The sequence below is a fragment of the Rhynchophorus ferrugineus genome, unplaced genomic scaffold, assembly GCF_030347505.1.
Source record: "Rhynchophorus ferrugineus isolate W39M unplaced genomic scaffold, kcgeb_rfMv2 rfM2, whole genome shotgun sequence".
Lineage (NCBI taxonomy): Eukaryota > Metazoa > Arthropoda > Insecta > Coleoptera > Curculionidae > Rhynchophorus > Rhynchophorus ferrugineus.
In genome coordinates, this window is record NW_027472581.1 from 57,212,297 (window position 1) to 57,232,006 (window position 19,710).

The window sequence follows — 19,710 nt, forward strand, 5'->3', positions numbered from 1 at the left end:
GATATGGACTATCGATAATTTACACCTTAGGCTCTGCTTCTAACTTGGGCCCAAATTGTAAAATGGTCTTATCTATTGGCGATTTCGTCCCAATTCACATTCCAAGTGATATTCGGCATGCTAATTACATTGCCGGTTGCGAAATTGCATTATCTCTTATAGTTTCCGAGATATGGACTATCAATAATTTACACCTTAGGCTCTGCTTCTAACTTGGGCCCAAATTGTAAAATGGTCTTATCTATTGGCAATTTCGTTCCAATTCACATTCCAAGTAATATTCGGCATGCTAATTACATTGCCGGTTGCCAAATTGCATTATCTCTTATAGTTTCCGAGATATGGACTATCGATAATTTACACATTAGGCTCTGCTTCTAACTTGGGCCCAAATTGTAAAATGGTCTTATCTATTGGCGATTTCGTTCCAATTCACATTCCAAGTAATATTCGGCATGCTAATTACATTGCCAGTTGCCAAATTGCATTATCTCTTATAGTTTCCGAGATATGGACTATCGATAATTTACACCTTAGGCTCTGCTTCTAACTTGGGCCCAAATTGTAAAATGGTCTTATCTATTGGCGATTTGGTTCCAATTCACATTCCAAGTAATATTCGGCATGCTAATTACATTGCCGGTTGCCAAATTGCATTATCTCTTATAGTTTCCGAGATATGGACTATCGACAATTTACACCTTAGGCTCTGCTTCTAACTTGGGCCCAAATTGTAAAATGGTCTTATCTATTGGCGATTTCGTTCCAATTCACATTCCAAGTAATATTCGGCATGCTAATTACATTGCCGGTTGCCAAATTGCATTATCTCTTATAGTTTCCGAGATATGGACTATCGATAATTTACACCTTAGGCTCTGCTTCTAACTTGGGCCCAAATTGTAAAATGGTCTTATCTATTGGCGATTTCGTTCCAATTCAAACTCCTAGTAATATTCGGCATGCTAATTACATTGCCGGTTGCGAAATTGCATTATCTCTTATAGTTTCCGAGATATTGACTATCAATAATTTACACCTTAGGCTCTGCTTCTAACTTGGGCCCAAATTGTAAAATGGTCTTATCTATTGGCGATTTCGTTCCAATTCACATTCCAAGTAATATTCGGCATGCTAATTACATTGCCGGTTGCCAAATTGCATTAACTCTTATAGTTACCGAGATATGGACTATCGATAATTTACACCTTAGGCTCTGCTTCTAACTTGGGCCCAAATTGTAAAATGGTCTTATCTATTGGCGATTTCGTTCCAATTCACATTCCAAGTAATATTCGGCATGCTAATTACATTGCCGGTTGCCAAATTGCATTATCTCTTATAGTTTCCGAGATATGGACTATCGATAATTTACACCATAGGCTCTGCTTCTAACTTGGGCCCAAATTGTAAAATGGCCTTATCTATTGGCGATTTCGTTCCAATTCACATTCCAAGTAATATTCGGCATGCTAATTACATTGCCGGTTGCCAAATTGCATTATCTCTTATAGTTTCCGAGTTATGGACTATCGATAATTTACACCTTAGGCTCTGCTTCTAACTTGGGCCCAAATTGTAAAATGGTCTTATCTATTGGCGATTTCGTTCCAATTCACATTCCAAGTAATATTCGGCATGCTAATTACATTGCCGGTTGCCAAATTGCATTATCTCTTATAGTTTCCGAGATGTGGACTATCGATAATTTACACCTTAGGCTCTGCTTCTAACTTGGGCCCAAATTGTAAAATGGTCTTATCTATTGGCGATTGCGTTCCAATTCACAATCCAAGTAATATTCGGCATGCTAATTACATTGCCGGTTGCCAAATTGCATTATCTCTTATAGTTTCCGAGATATGGACTATCGATAATTTACACCTTAGGCTCTGCTTCTAACTTGGGCCCAAATTGTAAAATGGTCTTATCTATTGGCGATTTCGTTTCAATTCACATTCCAAGTAATATTCGGCATGCTAATTACATTGCCGGTTGCCAAATTGCATTATCTCTTATAGTTTCCGAGATATGGACTATCGATAATTTACACCTTAGGCTCTGCTTCTAACTTGGGCCCAAATTGTAAAATGGTCTTATCTATTGGCGATTTCGTCCCAATTCACATTCCAAGTGATATTCGGCATGCTAATTACATTGCCGGTTGCGAAATTGCATTATCTCTTATAGTTTCCGAGATATGGACTATCAATAATTTACACCTTAGGCTCTGCTTCTAACTTGGGCCCAAATTGTAAAATGGTCTTATCTATTGGCGATTTCGTTCCAATTCACATTCCAAGTAATATTCGGCATGCTAATTACATTGCCGGTTGCCAAATTGCGTTATCTCTTATAGTTTCCGAGATATGGACTATCGATAATTTACACATTAGGCTCTGCTTCTAACTTGGGCCCAAATTGTAAAATGGTCTTATCTATTGGCGATTTCGTTCCAATTCACATTCCAAGTAATATTCGGCATGCTAATTACATTGCCAGTTGCCAAATTGCATTATCTCTTATAGTTTCCGAGATATGGACTATCGATAATTTACACCTTAGGCTCTGCTTCTAACTTGGGCCCAAATTGTAAAATGGTCTTATCTATTGGCGATTTGGTTCCAATTCACATTCCAAGTAATATTCGGCATGCTAATTACATTGCCGGTTGCCAAATTGCATTATCTCTTATAGTTTCCGAGATATGGACTATCGATAATTTACACCTTAGGCTCTGCTTCTAACTTGGGCCCAAATTGTAAAATGGTCTTATCTATTGGCGATTTCGTTCCAATTCACATTCCAAGTAATATTCGGCATGCTAATTACATTGCCGGTTGCCAAATTGCATTATCTCTTATAGTTTCCGAGATATGGACTATCGATAATTTACACCTTAGGCTCTGCTTCTAACTTGGGCCCAAATTGTAAAATGGTCTTATCTATTGGCGATTTCGTTCCAATTCAAACTCCTAGTAATATTCGGCATGCTAATTACATTGCCGGTTGCGAAATTGCATTATCTCTTATAGTTTCCGAGATATGGACTATCGATAATTTACACCTTAGGCTCTGCTTCTAACTTGGGCCCAAATTGTAAAATGGTCTTATCTATAGGCGATTTCGTCCCAATTCACATTCCAAGTGATATTCGGCATGCTAATTACATTGCCGGTTGCGAAATTGCATTATCTCTTATAGTTTCCGAGATATGGACTATCGATAAATTGCACCTTAGGCTCTGCTTCTAACTTGCTCCCAAATTGTAAAATGGTCTTATCTATTGGCGATTTCGTTCCAATTCACATTCCAAGTAATATTCGGCATGCTAATTACATTGCCGGTTGCCAAATTGCATTATCTCTTATAGTTTCCGAGATATGGACTATCGATAATTTACACCTTAGGCTCTGCTTCTAACTTGGGCCCAAATTGTAAAATGGGCTTATCTATTGGCGATTTCGTTCCAATTCACATTCCAAGTAATATTCGGCATGCTAATTACATTGCCGGTTGCCAAATTGCATTAACTCTTATAGTTTCCGAGATATGGACTATCGATAATTTACACCTTAGGCTCTGCTTCTAACTTGGGCCCAAATTGTAAAATGGTCTTATCTATTGGCGATTTCGTTCCAATTCACATTCCAAGTAATATTCGGCATGCTAATTACATTGCCGGTTGCCAAATTGCATTATCTCTTATAGTTTCCGAGATATGGACTATCGATAATTTACACCATAGGCTCTGCTTCTAACTTGGGCCCAAATTGTAAAATGGCCTTATCTATTGGCGATTTCGTTCCAATTCACATTCCAAGTAATATTCGGCATGCTAATTACATTGCCGGTTGCCAAATTGCATTATCTCTTATAGTTTCCGAGTTATGGACTATCGATAATTTACACCTTAGGCTCTGCTACTAACTTGGGCCCAAATTGTAAAATGGTCTTATCTATTGGCGATTTCGTTCCAATTCACATTCCAAGTAATATTCGGCATGCTAATTACATTGCCGGTTGCCAAATTGCATTATCTCTTATAGTTTCCGAGATATGGACTATCGATAATTTACACCTTAGGCTCTGCTTCTAACTTGGGCCCAAATTGTAAAATGGTCTTATCTATTGGCGATTTCGTTCCAATTCACATTCCAAGTAATATTCGGCATGCTAATTACATTGCCGGTTGCCAAATTGCATTATCTCTTATAGTTTCCGAGATATGGACTATCGATAATTTACACCTTAGGCTCTGCTTCTAACTTGGGCCCAAATTGTAAAATGGTCTTATCTATTGGCGATTTCGTTTCAATTCACATTCCAAGTAATATTCGGCATGCTAATTACATTGCCGGTTGCCAAATTGCATTATCTCTTATAGTTTCCGAGATATGGACTATCGATAATTTACACCTTAGGCTCTGCTTCTAACTTGGGCCCAAATTGTAAAATGGTCTTATCTATTGGCGATTTCGTCCCAATTCACATTCCAAGTGATATTCGGCATGCTAATTACATTGCCGGTTGCGAAATTGCATTATCTCTTATAGTTTCCGAGATATGGACTATCAATAATTTACACCTTAGGCTCTGCTTCTAACTTGGGCCCAAATTGTAAAATGGTCTTATCTATTGGCAATTTCGTTCCAATTCACATTCCAAGTAATATTCGGCATGCTAATTACATTGCCGGTTGCCAAATTGCATTATCTCTTATAGTTTCCGAGATATGGACTATCGATAATTTACACATTAGGCTCTGCTTCTAACTTGGGCCCAAATTGTAAAATGGTCTTATCTATTGGCGATTTCGTTCCAATTCACATTCCAAGTAATATTCGGCATGCTAATTACATTGCCAGTTGCCAAATTGCATTATCTCTTATAGTTTCCGAGATATGGACTATCGATAATTTACACCTTAGGCTCTGCTTCTAACTTGGGCCCAAATTGTAAAATGGTCTTATCTATTGGCGATTTGGTTCCAATTCACATTCCAAGTAATATTCGGCATGCTAATTACATTGCCGGTTGCCAAATTGCATTATCTCTTATAGTTTCCGAGATATGGACTATCGATAATTTACACCTTAGGCTCTGCTTCTAACTTGGGCCCAAATTGTAAAATGGTCTTATCTATTGGCGATTTCGTTCCAATTCACATTCCAAGTAATATTCGGCATGCTAATTACATTGCCGGTTGCCAAATTGCATTATCTCTTATAGTTTCCGAGATATGGACTATCGATAATTTACACCTTAGGCTCTGCTTCTAACTTGGGCCCAAATTGTAAAATGGTCTTATCTATTGGCGATTTCGTTCCAATTCAAACTCCTAGTAATATTCGGCATGCTAATTACATTGCCGGTTGCGAAATTGCATTATCTCTTATAGTTTCCGAGATATTGACTATCAATAATTTACACCTTAGGCTCTGCTTCTAACTTGGGCCCAAATTGTAAAATGGTCTTATCTATTGGCGATTTCGTTCCAATTCACATTCCAAGTAATATTCGGCATGCTAATTACATTGCCGGTTGCCAAATTGCATTAACTCTTATAGTTACCGAGATATGGACTATCGATAATTTACACCTTAGGCTCTGCTTCTAACTTGGGCCCAAATTGTAAAATGGTCTTATCTATTGGCGATTTCGTTCCAATTCACATTCCAAGTAATATTCGGCATGCTAATTACATTGCCGGTTGCCAAATTGCATTATCTCTTATAGTTTCCGAGATATGGACTATCGATAATTTACACCATAGGCTCTGCTTCTAACTTGGGCCCAAATTGTAAAATGGCCTTATCTATTGGCGATTTCGTTCCAATTCACATTCCAAGTAATATTCGGCATGCTAATTACATTGCCGGTTGCCAAATTGCATTATCTCTTATAGTTTCCGAGTTATGGACTATCGATAATTTACACCTTAGGCTCTGCTTCTAACTTGGGCCCAAATTGTAAAATGGTCTTATCTATTGGCGATTTCGTTCCAATTCACATTCCAAGTAATATTCGGCATGCTAATTACATTGCCGGTTGCCAAATTGCATTATCTCTTATAGTTTCCGAGATGTGGACTATCGATAATTTACACCTTAGGCTCTGCTTCTAACTTGGGCCCAAATTGTAAAATGGTCTTATCTATTGGCGATTTCGTTCCAATTCACAATCCAAGTAATATTCGGCATGCTAATTACATTGCCGGTTGCCAAATTGCATTATCTCTTATAGTTTCCGAGATATGGACTATCGATAATTTACACCTTAGGCTCTGCTTCTAACTTGGGCCCAAATTGTAAAATGGTCTTATCTATTGGCGATTTCGTTTCAATTCACATTCCAAGTAATATTCGGCATGCTAATTACATTGCCGGTTGCCAAATTGCATTATCTCTTATAGTTTCCGAGATATGGACTATCGATAATTTACACCTTAGGCTCTGCTTCTAACTTGGGCCCAAATTGTAAAATGGTCTTATCTATTGGCGATTTCGTCCCAATTCACATTCCAAGTGATATTCGGCATGCTAATTACATTGCCGGTTGCGAAATTGCATTATCTCTTATAGTTTCCGAGATATGGACTATCAATAATTTACACCTTAGGCTCTGCTTCTAACTTGGGCCCAAATTGTAAAATGGTCTTATCTATTGGCGATTTCGTTCCAATTCACATTCCAAGTAATATTCGGCATGCTAATTACATTGCCGGTTGCCAAATTGCGTTATCTCTTATAGTTTCCGAGATATGGACTATCGATAATTTACACATTAGGCTCTGCTTCTAACTTGGGCCCAAATTGTAAAATGGTCTTATCTATTGGCGATTTCGTTCCAATTCACATTCCAAGTAATATTCGGCATGCTAATTACATTGCCAGTTGCCAAATTGCATTATCTCTTATAGTTTCCGAGATATGGACTATCGATAATTTACACCTTAGGCTCTGCTTCTAACTTGGGCCCAAATTGTAAAATGGTCTTATCTATTGGCGATTTGGTTCCAATTCACATTCCAAGTAATATTCGGCATGCTAATTACATTGCCGGTTGCCAAATTGCATTATCTCTTATAGTTTCCGAGATATGGACTATCGATAATTTACACCTTAGGCTCTGCTTCTAACTTGGGCCCAAATTGTAAAATGGTCTTATCTATTGGCGATTTCGTTCCAATTCACATTCCAAGTAATATTCGGCATGCTAATTACATTGCCGGTTGCCAAATTGCATTATCTCTTATAGTTTCCGAGATATGGACTATCGATAATTTACACCTTAGGCTCTGCTTCTAACTTGGGCCCAAATTGTAAAATGGTCTTATCTATTGGCGATTTCGTTCCAATTCAAACTCCTAGTAATATTCGGCATGCTAATTACATTGCCGGTTGCGAAATTGCATTATCTCTTATAGTTTCCGAGATATTGACTATCAATAATTTACACCTTAGGCTCTGCTTCTAACTTGGGCCTAAATTGTAAAATGGTCTTATCTATTGGCGATTTCGTTCCAATTCACATTCCAAGTAATATTCGGCATGCTAATTACATTGCCGGTTGCCAAATTGCATTATCTCTTATAGTTTCCGAGATATGGACTATCGATAATTTACACCTTAGGCTCTGCTTCTAACTTGGGCCCAAATTGTAAAATGGCCTTATCTATTGGCGATTTCGTCCCAATTCACATTCCAAGTAATATTCGGCATGCTAATTACATTGCCGGTTGCGAAATTGCATTATCTCTTATAGTTTCAGAGATATGGACTATCGATAATTTACACCTTAGGCTCTGCTTCTAACTTGGGCCCAAATTGTAAAATGGTCTTATCTATTGGCGATTTCGTTCCAACTCACATTCCAAGTAATATTCGGCATGCTAATTACATTGCCGGTTGCCAAATTGCATTATCTCTTATAGTTTCAGAGATATGGACTATCGATAATTTACACCTTAGGCTCTGCTTCTAACTTGGGCCCAAATTGTAAAATGGTCTTATCTATTGGCAATTTCGTTCCAATTCACATTCCAAGTAATATTCGGCGTGCTAATTACATTGCCGGATGCCAAATTGCATTATCTCTTATATTTTCCGAGATATGGACTATCGATAATTTACACCTTAGGCTCTGCTTCTAACTTGGGCCCAAATTGTAAAATAGTCTTATCTATTGGCGATTTCGTCCCAATTCACATTCCAAGTGATATTCGGCATGCTAATTACATTGCCGGTTGCGAAATTGCATTATCTCTTATAGTTTCCGAGATATGGACTATCAATTATTTACACCTTAGGCTCTGCTTCTAACTTGGGCCCAAATTGTAAAATGGTCTTATCTATTGGCGATTTCGTTCCAACTCACATTCCAAGTAATATTCGGCATGCTAATTACATTGCCGGTTGCCAAATTGCATTACCTCTTATAGTTTCCGAGATATGGACTATCGATAATTTACACATTAGGCTCTGCTTCTAACTTGGGCCCAAATTGTAAAATGGTCTTATCTATTGGCGATTTCGTTCCAATTCACATTCCAAGTAATATTCGGCATGCTAATTACATTGCCGGTTGCCAAATTGCATTATCTCTTATAGTTACCGAGATATGGACTATCGATAATTTACACCTTAGGCTCTGCTTCTAACTTGGGCCCAAATTGTAAAATGGACTTATCTATTGGCGATTTCGTTCCAATTCACATTCCAAGTAATATTCGGCATGCTAATTACATTGCCGGTTGCCAAATTGCATTATCTCTTATAGTTTCCGAGATATGGACTATCGATAATTTACACCTTAGGCTCTGCTTCTAACTTGGGCCCAAATTGTAAAATGGTCTTATCTATTGGCGATTTCGTTCCAATTCACATTCCAAGTAATATTCGGCATGCTAATTACATTGCCGGTTGCCAAATTGCATTATCTCTTATAGTTTCCGATATATGGACTATCGATAATTTACACCTTAGGCTCTGCTTCTAACTTGGGCCCAAATTGTAAAATGGTCTTATCTATTGGCGATTTCGTTCCAATTCACACTCCTAGTAATATTCGGCATGCTAATTACATTGCCGGTTGCGAAATTGCATTATCTCTTATAGTTTCCGAGATATGGACTATCAATAATTTACACCTTAGGCTCTGCTTCTAACTTGGGCCCAAATTGTAAAATGGTCTTATCTATTGGCGATTTCGTTCCAATTCACATTCCAAGTAATATTCGGCATGCTAATTACATTGCCGGTTGCCAAATTGCATTATCTCTTATAGTTTCCGAGATATGGACTATCGATAATTTACACCTTAGGCTCTGCTTCTAACTTGGGCCCAAATTGTAAAATGGCCTTATCTATTGGCGATTTCGTCCCAATTCACATTCCAAGTAATATTCGGCATGCTAATTACATTGCCGGTTGCGAAATTGCATTATCTCTTATAGTTTCCGAGATATGGACTATCGATAATTTACACCTTAGGCTCTGCTTCTAACTTGGGCTCAAATTGTAAAATGGTCTTATCTATTGGCGATTTCGTTCCAATTCACATTCCAAGTAATATTCGGCATGCTAATTACATTGCCGGTTGCCAAATTGAATTATCTCTTATAGTTTCCGAGATATGGACTATCGATAATTTACACCTTAGGCTCTGCTTCTAACTTGGGCCCAAATTGTAAAATGGTCTTATCTATTGGCGATTTCGTTCCAATTCACATTCCAAGTAATATTGGTCATGCTAATTACATTGCCGGTTGCCAAATTGCATTATCTCTTATAGTTTCCGAGATATGGACTATCGATAAATTACACCATAGGCTCTGCTTCTAACTTGGGCCCAAATTGTAAAATGGTCTTACCTATTGGCGATTTCGTTCCAATTCACATTCCAAGTAATATTCGGCATGCTAATTACATTGCCGGTTGCCAAATTGCATTATCTCTTATAGTTTCCGAGATATGGACTATCGATAATTTACACCTTAGGCTCTGCTTCTAACTTGGGCCAAAATTGTAAAATGGTCTTATCTATTGGCGATTTCGTTCCAATTCACATTCCAATTAATATTCGGCATGCTAATTACATTGCCGGTTGCCAAATTGCATTATCTCTTATAGTTTCCGAGATATGGACTATCGATAATTTACACCTTAGGCTCTGCTTCTAACTTGGGCCCAAATTGTAAAATGGTCTTATCTATTGGCGATTTCGTTGCAATTCACATTCCAAGTAATATTCGGCATGCTAATTACATTGCCGGTTGCCAAATTGCATTATCTCTTATAGTTTCCGAGATATGGACTATCGATAATTTACACCTTAGGCTCTGCTTCTAACTTGGGCCCAAATTGTAAAATGGACTTATCTATTGGCGATTTCGTTCCAATTCACATTCCAAGTAATATTCGTCATGCTAATTACATTGTCGGTTGCCAAATTGAATTATCTCTTATAGTTTCCGAGATATGGACTATCGATAATTTACACCTTAGGCTCTGCTTCTAACTTGGGCCCAAATTGTAAAATGGTCTTACCTATTGGCGATTTCGTTCCAATTCACATTCCTAGTAATACTCGGCATGCTAATTACATTGCCGGTTGCCAAATTGCATTATCTCTTATAGTTTCCGAGATATGGATTATCGATAATTTACACCTTAGGCTCTGCTTCTAACTTGGGCCCAAATTGTAAAATGGTCTTATCTATTGGCGATTTCGTTTCAATTCACATTCCAAGTAATATTCGGCATGCTAATTACATTGCCGGATGCCAAATTGCATTATCTCTTATAGTTTCCGAGATATGGACTATCGATAATTTACACCTTAGGCTCTGCTTCTAACTTGGGCCCAAATTGTAAAATGGTCTTATCTATTGGCGATTTCGTCCCAATTCACATTCCAAGTGATATTCGGCATGCTAATTACATTGCCGGTTGCGAAATTGCATTATCTCTTATAGTTTCCGAGATATGGACTATCAATAATTTACACCTTAGGCTCTGCTTCTAACTTGGGCCCAAATTGTAAAATGGTCTTATCTATTGGCGATTTCGTTCCAATTCACATTCCAAGTAATATTCAGCATGCTAATTACATTGCCGGTTGCCAAATTGCATTATCTCTTATAGTTTCCGAGATATGGACTATCGATAATTTACACATTAGGATCTGCTTCTAACTTGGGCCCAAATTGTAAAATGGTCTTATCTATTGGCGATTCCGTTCCAATTCACATTCCAAGTAATATTCGGCATGCTAATTACATTGCCGGTTGCCAAATTGCATTATCTCTTATAGTTTCCGAGATATGGACTATCGATAATTTACACCTTAGGCTCTGCTTCTAACTTGGGCCCAAATTGTAAAATGGTCTTATCTATTGGCGATTTCGTTCCAATTCACATTCCAAGTAATATTCGGCATGCTAATTACATTGCCAGTTGCCAAATTGCATTATCTCTTATAGTTTCCGAGATATGGACTATCGATAATTTACACCTTAGGCTCTGCTTCTAACTTGGGCCCAAATTGTAAAATGGTCTTATCTATTGGCGATTTGGTTCCAATTCACATTCCAAGTAATATTCGGCATGCTAATTACATTGCCGGTTGCCAAATTGCATTATCTCTTATAGTTTCCGAGATATGGACTATCGATAATTTACACCTTAGGCTCTGCTTCTAACTTGGGCCCAAATTGTAAAATGGTCTTATCTATTGGCGATTTCGTTCCAATTCACATTCCAAGTAATATTCGGCATGCTAATTACATTGCCGGTTGCCAAATTGCATTATCTCTTATAGTTTCCGAGATATGGACTATCGATAATTTACACCTTAGGCTCTGCTTCTAACTTGGGCCCAAATTGTAAAATGGTCTTATCTATTGGCGATTTCGTTCCAATTCAAACTCCTAGTAATATTCGGCATGCTAATTACATTGCCGGTTGCGAAATTGCATTATCTCTTATAGTTTCCGAGATATTGACTATCAATAATTTACACCTTAGGCTCTGCTTCTAACTTGGGCCCAAATTGTAAAATGGTCTTATCTATTGGCGATTTCGTTCCAATTCACATTCCAAGTAATATTCGGCATGCTAATTACATTGCCGGTTGCCAAATTGCATTAACTCTTATAGTTTCCGAGATATGGACTATCGATAATTTACACCTTAGGCTCTGCTTCTAACTTGGGCCCAAATTGTAAAATGGTCTTATCTATTGGCGATTTCGTTCCAATTCACATTCCAAGTAATATTCGGCATGCTAATTACATTGCCGGTTGCCAAATTGCATTATCTCTTATAGTTTCCGAGATATGGACTATCGATAATTTACACCATAGGCTCTGCTTCTAACTTGGGCCCAAATTGTAAAATGGCCTTATCTATTGGCGATTTCGTTCCAATTCACATTCCAAGTAATATTCGGCATGCTAATTACATTGCCGGTTGCCAAATTGCATTATCTCTTATAGTTTCCGAGTTATGGACTATCGATAATTTACACCTTAGGCTCTGCTTCTAACTTGGGCCCAAATTGTAAAATGGTCTTATCTATTGGCGATTTCGTTCCAATTCACATTCCAAGTAATATTCGGCATGCTAATTACATTGCCGGTTGCCAAATTGCATTATCTCTTATAGTTTCCGAGATATGGACTATCGATAATTTACACCTTAGGCTCTGCTTCTAACTTGGGCCCAAATTGTAAAATGGTCTTATCTATTGGCGATTTCATTCCAATTCACATTCCAAGTAATATTCGGCATGCTAATTACATTGCCGGTTGCCAAATTGCATTATCTCTTATAGTTTCCGAGATATGGACTATCGATAATTTACACCTTAGGCTCTGCTTCTAACTTGGGCCCAAATTGTAAAATGGTCTTATCTATTGGCGATTTCGTTTCAATTCACATTCCAAGTAATATTCGGCATACTAATTACATTGCCGGTTGCCAAATTGCATTATCTCTTATAGTTTCCGAGATATGGACTATCGATAATTTACACCTTAGGCTCTGCTTCTAACTTGGGCCCAAAGTGTAAAATGGTCTTATCTATTGGCGATTTCGTTCCAATTTACATTCCAAGTAATATTCGGCATGCTAATTACATTGCCGGTTGCCAAATTGCATTATCTCTTATAGTTTCCGAGATATGGACTATCGATAATTTACACCTTAGGCTCTGCTTCTAACTTGGGCCCAAATTGTATAATGGTCTTATCTATTGGCGACTTCGTTCCAATTCACACTCCAAGTAATATTCGGCATGCTAATTACATTGCCGGTTGCGAAATTGCATTATCTCTTATAGTTTCCGAGATATGGACTATCGATAATTTACACCTTAGGCTCTGCTTCTAACTTGGGCCCAAATTGTAAAATGGTCTTATCTATTGGCGATTTCGTTCCAATTCACATTCCAAGTAATATTCGGCATGCTAATTACATTGCCGGTTGCCAAATTGCATTATCTCTTATAGTTTCCGAGATATGGACTATCGATAATTTACACCTTAGGCTCTGCTTCTAACTTGGGCCCAAATTGTAAAATGGTCTTACCTATTGGCGATTCCGTTCCAATTCACATTCCAAGTAATATTCGGCATGCTAATTACATTGCCGGTTGCCAAATTGCATTATCTCTTATAGTTTCCGAGATATGGACTATCGATAATTTACACCTTAGGCTCTGCTTCTAACTTGGGCCCAAATTGTAAAATGGTCTTATCTATTGGCGATTTCGTTCCAATTCACATTCCAAGTAATATTCGGCATGCTAATTACATTGCCGGTTGCCAAATTGCATTATCTCTTATAGTTTCCGAGATATGGACTATCGATAATTTACACCTTAGGCTCTGCTTCTAACTTGGGCCCAAATTGTAAAATGGTCTTATCTATAGGCGATTTCGTCCCAATTCACATTCCAAGTGATATTCGGCATGCTAATTACATTGCCGGTTGCGAAATTGCATTATCTCTTATAGTTTCCGAGATATGGACTATCGATAAATTGCACCTTAGGCTCTGCTTCTAACTTGCTCCCAAATTGTAAAATGGTCTTATCTATTGGCGATTTCGTTCCAATTCACATTCCAAGTAATATTCGGCATGCTAATTACATTGCCGGTTGCCAAATTGCATTATCTCTTATAGTTTCCGAGATATGGACTATCGATAATTTACACCTTAGGCTCTGCTTCTAACTTGGGCCCAAATTGTAAAATGGTCTTATCTATTGGCGATTTCGTTCCAATTCACATTCCAAGTAATATTCGGCATGCTAATTACATTGCCGGTTGCCAAATTGCATTAACTCTTATAGTTTCCGAGATATGGACTATCGATAATTTACACCTTAGGCTCTGCTTCTAACTTGGGCCCAAATTGTAAAATGGTCTTATCTATTGGCGATTTCGTTCCAATTCACATTCCAAGTAATATTCGGCATGCTAATTACATTGCCGGTTGCCAAATTGCATTATCTCTTATAGTTTCCGAGATATGGACTATCGATAATTTACACCATAGGCTCTGCTTCTAACTTGGGCCCAAATTGTAAAATGGCCTTATCTATTGGCGATTTCGTTCCAATTCACATTCCAAGTAATATTCGGCATGCTAATTACATTGCCGGTTGCCAAATTGCATTATCTCTTATAGTTTCCGAGTTATGGACTATCGATAATTTACACCTTAGGCTCTGCTTCTAACTTGGGCCCAAATTGTAAAATGGTCTTATCTATTGGCGATTTCGTTCCAATTCACATTCCAAGTAATATTCGGCATGCTAATTACATTGCCGGTTGCCAAATTGCATTATCTCTTATAGTTTCCGAGATATGGACTATCGATAATTTACACCTTAGGCTCTGCTTCTAACTTGGGCCCAAATTGTAAAATGGTCTTATCTATTGGCGATTTCGTTCCAATTCACATTCCAAGTAATATTCGGCATGCTAATTACATTGCCGGTTGCCAAATTGCATTATCTCTTATAGTTTCCGAGATATGGACTATCGATAATTTACACCTTAGGCTCTGCTTCTAACTTGGGCCCAAATTGTAAAATGGTCTTATCTATTGGCGATTTCGTTTCAATTCACATTCCAAGTAATATTCGGCATGCTAATTACATTGCCGGTTGCCAAATTGCATTATCTCTTATAGTTTCCGAGATATGGACTATCGATAATTTACACCTTAGGCTCTGCTTCTAACTTGGGCCCAAATTGTAAAATGGTCTTATCTATTGGCGATTTCGTCCCAATTCACATTCCAAGTGATATTCGGCATGCTAATTACATTGCCGGTTGCGAAATTGCATTATCTCTTATAGTTTCCGAGATATGGACTATCAATAATTTACACCTTAGGCTCTGCTTCTAACTTGGGCCCAAATTGTAAAATGGTCTTATCTATTGGCAATTTCGTTCCAATTCACATTCCAAGTAATATTCGGCATGCTAATTACATTGCCGGTTGCCAAATTGCATTATCTCTTATAGTTTCCGAGATATGGACTATCGATAATTTATACATTAGGCTCTGCTTCTAACTTGGGCCCAAATTGTAAAATGGTCTTATCTATTGGCGATTTCGTTCCAATTCACATTCCAAGTAATATTCGGCATGCTAATTACATTGCCAGTTGCCAAATTGCATTATCTCTTATAGTTTCCGAGATATGGACTATCGATAATTTACACCTTAGGCTCTGCTTCTAACTTGGGCCCAAATTGTAAAATGGTCTTATCTATTGGCGATTTGGTTCCAATTCACATTCCAAGTAATATTCGGCATGCTAATTACATTGCCGGTTGCCAAATTGCATTATCTCTTATAGTTTCCGAGATATGGACTATCGATAATTTACACCTTAGGCTCTGCTTCTAACTTGGGCCCAAATTGTAAAATGGTCTTATCTATTGGCGATTTCGTTCCAATTCACATTCCAAGTAATATTCGGCATGCTAATTACATTGCCGGTTGCCAAATTGCATTATCTCTTATAGTTTCCGAGATATGGACTATCGATAATTTACACCTTAGGCTCTGCTTCTAACTTGGGCCCAAATTGTAAAATGGTCTTATCTATTGGCGATTTCGTTCCAATTCAAACTCCTAGTAATATTCGGCATGCTAATTACATTGCCGGTTGCGAAATTGCATTATCTCTTATAGTTTCCGAGATATTGACTATCAATAATTTACACCTTAGGCTCTGCTTCTAACTTGGGCCCAAATTGTAAAATGGTCTTATCTATTGGCGATTTCGTTCCAATTCACATTCCAAGTAATATTCGGCATGCTAATTACATTGCCGGTTGCCAAATTGCATTAACTCTTATAGTTACCGAGATATGGACTATCGATAATTTACACCTTAGGCTCTGCTTCTAACTTGGGCCCAAATTGTAAAATGGTCTTATCTATTGGCGATTTCGTTCCAATTCACATTCCAAGTAATATTCGGCATGCTAATTACATTGCCGGTTGCCAAATTGCATTATCTCTTATAGTTTCCGAGATATGGACTATCGATAATTTACACCATAGGCTCTGCTTCTAACTTGGGCCCAAATTGTAAAATGGCCTTATCTATTGGCGATTTCGTTCCAATTCACATTCCAAGTAATATTCGGCATGCTAATTACATTGCCGGTTGCCAAATTGCATTATCTCTTATAGTTTCCGAGTTATGGACTATCGATAATTTACACCTTAGGCTCTGCTTCTAACTTGGGCCCAAATTGTAAAATGGTCTTATCTCTTGGCGATTTCGTTCCAATTCACATTCCAAGTAATATTCGGCATGCTAATTACATTGCCGGTTGCCAAATTGCATTATCTCTTATAGTTTCCGAGATGTGGACTATCGATAATTTACACCTTAGGCTCTGCTTCTAACTTGGGCCCAAATTGTAAAATGGTCTTATCTATTGGCGATTTCGTTCCAATTCACAATCCAAGTAATATTCGGCATGCTAATTACATTGCCGGTTGCCAAATTGCATTATCTCTTATAGTTTCCGAGATATGGACTATCGATAATTTACACCTTAGGCTCTGCTTCTAACTTGGGCCCAAATTGTAAAATGGTCTTATCTATTGGCGATTTCGTTTCAATTCACATTCCAAGTAATATTCGGCATGCTAATTACATTGCCGGTTGCCAAATTGCATTATCTCTTATAGTTTCCGAGATATGGACTATCGATAATTTACACCTTAGGCTCTGCTTCTAACTTGGGCCCAAATTGTAAAATGGTCTTATCTATTGGCGATTTCGTCCCAATTCACATTCCAAGTGATATTCGGCATGCTAATTACATTGCCGGTTGCGAAATTGCATTATCTCTTATAGTTTCCGAGATATGGACTATCAATAATTTACACCTTAGGCTCTGCTTCTAACTTGGGCCCAAATTGTAAAATGGTCTTATCTATTGGCGATTTCGTTCCAATTCACATTCCAAGTAATATTCGGCATGCTAATTACATTGCCGGTTGCCAAATTGCGTTATCTCTTATAGTTTCCGAGATATGGACTATCGATAATTTACACATTAGGCTCTGCTTCTAACTTGGGCCCAAATTGTAAAATGGTCTTATCTATTGGCGATTTCGTTCCAATTCACATTCCAAGTAATATTCGGCATGCTAATTACATTGCCAGTTGCCAAATTGCATTATCTCTTATAGTTTCCGAGATATGGACTATCGATAATTTACACCTTAGGCTCTGCTTCTAACTTGGGCCCAAATTGTAAAATGGTCTTATCTATTGGCGATTTGGTTCCAATTCACATTCCAAGTAATATTCGGCATGCTAATTACATTGCCGGTTGCCAAATTGCATTATCTCTTATAGTTTCCGAGATATGGACTATCGATAATTTACACCTTAGGCTCTGCTTCTAACTTGGGCCCAAATTGTAAAATGGTCTTATCTATTGGCGATTTCGTTCCAATTCACATTCCAAGTAATATTCGGCATGCTAATTACATTGCCGGTTGCCAAATTGCATTATCTCTTATAGTTTCCGAGATATGGACTATCGATAATTTACACCTTAGGCTCTGCTTCTAACTTGGGCCCAAATTGTAAAATGGTCTTATCTATTGGCGATTTCGTTCCAATTCAAACTCCTAGTAATATTCGGCATGCTAATTACATTGCCGGTTGCGAAATTGCATTATCTCTTATAGTTTCCGAGATATTGACTATCAATAATTTACACCTTAGGCTCTGCTTCTAACTTGGGCCCAAATTGTAAAATGGTCTTATCTATTGGCGATTTCGTTCCAATTCACATTCCAAGTAATATTCGGCATGCTAATTACATTGCCGGTTGCCAAATTGCATTATCTCTTATAGTTTCCGAGATATGGACTATCGATAATTTACACCTTAGGCTCTGCTTCTAACTTGGGCCCAAATTGTAAAATGGCCTTATCTATTGGCGATTTCGTCCCAATTCACATTCCAAGTAATATTCGGCATGCTAATTACATTGCCGGTTGCGAAATTGCATTATCTCTTATAGTTTCAGAGATATGGACTATCGATAATTTACACCTTAGGCTCTGCTTCTAACTTGGGCCCAAATTGTAAAATGGTCTTATCTATTGGCAATTTCGTTCCAATTCACATTCCAAGTAATATTCAGCATGCTAATTACATTGCCGTTTGCCAAATTGCATTATCTCTTATAGTTTCCGAGATATGGACTATCGATAATTTACACCTTAGGCTCTGCTTCTAACTTGGGCCCAAATTGTAAAATGGTCTTATCTATTGGCGATTTCGTTCCAATTCACATTCCAAGTAATATTCGGCATGCTAATTACATTGCCGGTTGCCAAATTGCATTAACTCTTATAGTTTCCGAGATATGGACTATCGATAATTTACACCTTAGGCTCTGCTTCTAACTTGGGCCCAAATTGTAAAATGGTCTTATCTATTGGCGATTTCGTTCCAATTCACATTCCAAGTAATATTCGGCATGCTAATTACATTGCCGGTTGCCAAATTGCATTAACTCTTATAGTTTCCGAGATATGGACTATCGATAATTTACACCTTAGGCTCTGCTTCTAACTTGGGCCCAAATTGTAAAATGGTCTTATCTATTGGCGATTTCGTTCCAATTCACATTCCAAGTAATATTCGGCATGCTAATTACATTGCCGTTTGCCAAATTGCATTATCTCTTATAGTTTCCGAGATATGGACTATCGATAATTTACACCTTAGGCTCTGCTTCTAACTTGGGCCCAAATTGTAAAATGGTCTTATCTATTGGCGATTTCGTTCCAATTCACATTCCAAGTAATATTCGGCATGCTAATTACATTGCCGGTTGCCAAATTGCATTAACTCTTATAGTTTCCGAGATATGGACTATCGATAATTTACACCTTAGGCTCTGCTTCTAACTTGGGCCCAAATTGTAAAATGGTCTTATCTATTGGCGATTTCGTTTCAATTCACATTCCAAGTAATATTCGGCGTGCTAATTACATTGCCGGATGCCAAATTGCATTATCTCTTATATTTTCCGAGATATGGACTATCGATAATTTACACCTTAGGCTCTGCTTCTAACTTGGGCCCAAATTGTAAAATAGTCTTATCTATTGGCGATTTCGTCCCAATTCACATTCCAAG